This window comes from Coturnix japonica, chromosome 2 (genome assembly GCF_001577835.2).
Source record: "Coturnix japonica isolate 7356 chromosome 2, Coturnix japonica 2.1, whole genome shotgun sequence".
In the NCBI taxonomy this organism is placed as follows: domain Eukaryota; kingdom Metazoa; phylum Chordata; class Aves; order Galliformes; family Phasianidae; genus Coturnix; species Coturnix japonica.
Window position 1 is genome coordinate 112555643 of NC_029517.1, and position 5643 is coordinate 112561285.

Genomic DNA, 5643 nt, shown 5'->3' on the forward strand with positions numbered 1-5643 from the left:
AGCCTGCTTTGGCAGGGGGGTTGGACTCAATGATCTCTAGAGGTCCCTTCCAACCCCTACAATTCTGTGATTCTGTGATTCATTGCAAAAGCTTAATGAAAGAAAAAAAATGAAGTTCCATCAAAATCCTAATGAATTGATCAACGTAACAAAAATCAGATCAGATATTTGCAAGATTCAAAACCTGTGCTGGGAAGTAGAAGCCACAGTGTACTTCAAAAAGTATTCCTAAATTCTTAGCCAAATGAAAAATATATAGTCTGTACTGGATTGGATACATTGGATTGGCAATTGATCTTGGTCAGTTATATTTTGTGAGATATTCTTATGTGGTTATATGCCATATTCATAATCCTTTTGTGGAAGAAGAATCTTCAACAAACAAATGACATTCCTGTAACTGACATGTAACCAGCCTTTATTCTTAGCTGCTTCAAGTGGAAAAGACAATAACTGTCATGACAAAAAAAAACCAATCAACTTTACTATCCAGACCATGAAAACAACGGTTCCATTTCTAATCTGCTTCATAGATACGTAGCACTTTTTGTTATCCTTCTTGTCAATCCATACTTCCTTTCTGTAATTATATTTGATGTAGACAGATGCAATGCTATAAATGTGGATACTGTTATTGGAATTCTGTCTGGGCGTTGGAATCTCAGCAATGGTTGTGTATTTGTTGATTTTTAATTCCTTACAAATAATACATGGAAGTTGTTTTCAAATATCTAAAGCCAAGTCATAGATGATGAAATATTTAAATAAATCACATTTGATCCTTAGCAAATGCTATGGTTGTGTGCTTTTAAAACATAAGAATAACACTGCGTGTGAAATTTGTCTTACCTTTCATCTCATAACTTGGTTTCTCAGGAGAGCAATGAAACTCCAGTTCTTATTTTCCCTTTATTTTCTCTTCATCCCTCAGTCTGTACATATACCCAGGGTTTCCCTGAGCCTCATTCTGAACCTGGCTATATGCACCAGCAGGGGAATGAGAGGTAGGAGAGCAGCCCCATAGAACAGGATCTGGGGGTTCTGGCTGACAGTAAGACGAACATGGGTCAGCACTGTGCCCTGGCAAACACAAGGGCCAGCCATAGCCTGGGGTGCACCAGGCCCAGCACTAACAGCAGTTGAGGGATGGGTTGTCCCACTCTGTGCTCTGCGGCCTCACCTTGAGTGTTGGGTTTGTGCACCACAATATCAGAAGCACGTGAAGCTATTAGAGAGCATCTAAAGGAGGGCTACTAAGTAAGTGAAAGGTGTAGAGGGCAAGATGTTCAGGGAGTGCTGCAATTCAACTAAAAAGACACAGTAGAAATGATGAGGTGTTTAAGGAGCGGTCATCCAAAATGTGCTGCGTGTCGACTGAGGGAACTGAATACACTTCAGCACACAAACAGAACAAAGATGAATTCAGCAGCGCGTGTACTCAGCGCTCAGAACTGTTTATTTCACAAAGCCAAAACCAACAGCGGGCCACACCTCTCGGAGGGAGGGCAGAGTTTGAACTGGGGGGAAAAGGATATAAAACAAACAACTAAACACCCCCCACCAAACCAAAACAATGAAATCTGGGGCTGTTTGAGCTCACTCTCATCTACATGCAGAGATCAGAATGAAGAAAGGAATATGCACTGGTTTAAAGTACTGATAAATCCTCCCGCATTATAGAGCAGAAGTGCAAAGAGTGCTTTAGAGACAGAAGAGAGGTCAGTTTGCTGGTTTTATTTAGTATTTGCCGTGGCGTTCCATTTCATTCCACAAGAGGGAGATCGCCTTTACTAGATGCTCACAAGAAAGAGAGAACGTGGTTTTGAGACGGGCTCAAAGCATCAGCGTGTGCGTTCCTGCCCATAGCAACAGTGCTGAGAAAGCGTCAGCCGCGCGTTCTGAGTCACATTGTATAACAGCGGGCTGCAATGCCGAGTGAAGATGGGGTTAAAGTCGAAACATTCCCGTCTCCTCACAAGGTTGCCTTCGTGCCTTTCTCTAAAGACAGATTTTCTAATACTGGCTATTTCTGACATATAATAGCACGTGTAAGTCCCCAATTCAAAAGGATGCAATAAGCAATAAGCATCCTTTTCAGAACTTACACATTAAGCATACACGATAAAGCTAATATATAGAATTTATTTCATGGGGGAAAAAGAAAGAAAAAGAAAAAGAAAAAGAAAAAGAAAAAGAAAAAGAAAAAGAAAAAGAAAAAGGAAAAGGAAAAGGAAAAGGAAAAGGAAAAGGAAAAGGAAAAGGAAAAGGAAAAGGAAAAGGAAAAGGAAAAGGAAAAAGGAAAAGAGTTCTGTTTGAATTGTAGGAGCCATTCTCTGACCTCAGATTTCTTTTCTTGTTTTTCTTTTTTTCTTTATTCTACAGATAAAATGTGAAACCTCCTCCCTCCCTCCCTCCCTCTCTCCCTCCCTCCCTCCCTTACTTCCTTTATCATCCTCCCTTTCCTTCTTCCTCCCTCCCTTCCTTCCTCCTTTCCTTCCTCTCTCACTTATCCCCTCCCTTCTTCCTTCCTCCTTTCTTCCGTTCCTTCTCCTTACCTGTCTTCCTTCCTTCCTTTCCTTCCTTCCTTCCTTTCCTTCCTTCCTTTCCTTCCTTCCTTCCTTCCTTCCTTCCTTCCTTCCTTTCCTTCCTTCCTTTCCTTCCTTCCTTCCTTCCTTTCCCCTTCCTTCCTTCCTTCCTTCCTTCTTCCTTCCTTCCTTCCTTCCTTCCTTCCTTCCTTCCTTCCTTCCCTTCCCTTCCTTCCTTCTTCCTTCCCTTCCTTCCTTCACTTCCTTCTTCCTTCCTCCCTTCCTCCCTCCCTTCTTCCCTTCCTTCCTTCCTTCCATTCCTTCCTTCGCTTCCTTCTTCTTCCTTCCTTTCCTTCCTTCCTCTCTTCCCTTCGCTCCTCCCCCTCCCTTCCCTCCCTCCCTCCCTCCCTCCCTCCCCTCCCCCTCCCTCCCTCCTTCCCTCCTTCTCTTCCTCTCTCCCTCCCTTCCTTCCTTCTGTTCTTTCCATCCACCCTTCCTTCTACTTCCACCCTTCTCCTTCTTTCCTTCCTTCCTTCCTTTCCTTCCTTCCTTCTTCTTCCTCCTTCCTTCCTTTCTTCCTTCCTTCCTTTCCTCCCTCCTCCTCCCTCCTCCCTCCCCCTCCCTCCCTCCCTCCCAATCCTCCCATCCTCCCTCCCTCCCATCCTCCCTTCCTGTTTTCCATATCACTATTGAATCAAATTCTGCTTTAACTTCCTTCTGGAGCAACCCCCCTGCTCTGCTCATACAGTTGAACACCACACCACCCTTGCCTTCTTACTCAGCTGTGGACAAGCTTATGATATCTGCCTGCTGCCAGTAATGCTATTGATATATTAAGGTGCTCTGAATTAGCCTCTGCCAGTCATGGTTGCCAGAGAATAATATGGGCAGGAGTAGCAACATCTGTATAAGCAGTTGCCAGCAAAAGTAGCCAGCAGAAAGGGTTATTGATGCTTCATATTCCTTTCTTCACTGTGCTTATTTCCCTCTCAGGCGGAGCATCTGTATTAGTTGCTAACTGCTGCCCATGGGGTCAGTCATGTAATAAATGACTGCCAAAGCTTGTTTAAATGGTGGGAGTATGGGGCAGAGTTGAGGATCTAGAAAACAACTTTGTTTTGCTTTATTTAAAGCATTTCAGAAGCTGACTACATGAAACACCTGGTTTTGTGAGCCATTCTAAGAAACAGATTGCAATACTCTTGGATGCAACCGGCAAAGAAACATAATGCAGAGGTTGTTTGAAGTCCTACAGCTATTCCAGCCCTCTTTAGCTGAACATATGCTCACAGTTATAGGATTTTAGCTTAACAGTGAACAGCGAGCAGTGTTAACTGATTATCACATATCAACAGAGCAAGATTTGATCTGACCATTTCAGTGGCTGAAAAGTCAATGGAGAGTCACAATGAAAAGCTTGATGAACATGGCTAGATCCCAAAGAAAGAGATTAATAAACTGTGTACAAGATACATAACGCAGCACTGAACAAGTCTGGTGGCTCTACACGTATAACCGATGCTCAGCTCCCCAAGAAGATGCAGTTCCAAGAATCATCTTTGTGGATATCATCACTGGATAAATGCTGTCCTCTGGCCTTCTGCATAACTTGGACAGACACTCAGCCCGAACAGGAACATCCACAGTCTGGCATATACCAGGATATGAAGATAGGAGCTACAAGATATGTTTTAGTATCTTGTGGTAGTAATGATGATGAGAGGATGGTTGGACTAGATGATCTTGTAGGTCCTTTCCAACCTTGTGATTCAGTGATTCTATGATTCTATGAATAATCCCTACAACTACCTGGAGGGAGGCTGTGGTAAGGTGGGGGTTGACCTCTTCTCCTGAGTAACTAGTGATAGGATGAGAAGGAATGGCCTCCAGTTGTGCCAGGGGATGTTTTTTTCTGCTGGGCCCTTTAGTATCTCTCTTTACAATCTCATCGTATTTCAGATTTTCCTTTGCCACAATGAGGCGTGTAAAGAGTAGTGTTTGAGTAGTTCCCAGAGCTGAGGCTGCTTCTGGCCACATCTGCTCATCAATTCCCATCACCTCCTTCATGAGGGTCCTTCCAGAAGTTGTGACAGAACTGCACAGAGAACCAACAGCAAATTAGCTGACGTGGAGCTTGGGAAGGAATCAAAACTGGGTAGGAAAGAACAAAATCAACCTTCCTGCAATATTCACAGTAGCAAAAACTATACAAAGGTTTAAGAAAGCTTGTAGTTTGGTTTTTTTCTTCTTCTTCTTTCTCTCTTCCTCTTATACAACAACATTAAGGACAGCAATTTCCTTTCATTACCTCCTTCTTTCCCTCCTTCCCCTCACCACTGCTGTAATGACTTGCCCTAATTAAGTTTGAACAAACTCTTTATTATGTTCTCAGATTTTCTATGGCTCGATCATTTAACCTGCAAATTACAATTGCAGGTTTGGTGCCCGTGTAGACTGATCATCATAATTGGCACCTGCTAACCCCCTTCTAGTTTTCATTATGGCTTTAAAATTAAGGAAGTTCAGACAGTTCCATTTTAGGAATAAACAGGATACAATGTTCTAAAAGAAGAGCCATGATTCTCTTCCAAGCTTATATTTCTTTCATAGAATGTCTTTAACTTTTAAAAAGAGTGATAGCTGAACGACGGTGGGAAGAATTAGAACACAGTCTCCAACCAATACATCTAAGCTTGTAGAAGCAATAAGGACCAAAAACCAAACCAGTGTTTTTGGAGTCAAAATTTGAGCTGAAAATTTGACCACTACTTCCAAGAGGCATTGCTACAGCAATGATTGTGACCCTCTGCAGTGAAGAGATGACTGGAAGATGTTCTAGTTCTCCCTGCAGTAAATGTCCATGCAATGAAGAGAGCAGATTGAGAGCTGAGCTGGTGATTCAACTCAGGCTGGATATCAGTGTCCCTGATTATTGTGACCATTACACTAAAAACTCTGCCCAATTAAGCAAACTGTTTCCAATGGTGAGTACCCTGCCATAATGCAACAGAGAAAGTTGCATTTCAGAGTATGTCTAGGTAAATTTAAAGCTGTAGTTGCACAACTGTTGCAAAGACTTTCATGGATAATGGCTCTGAAACAATAAAAGTCAGAGAGT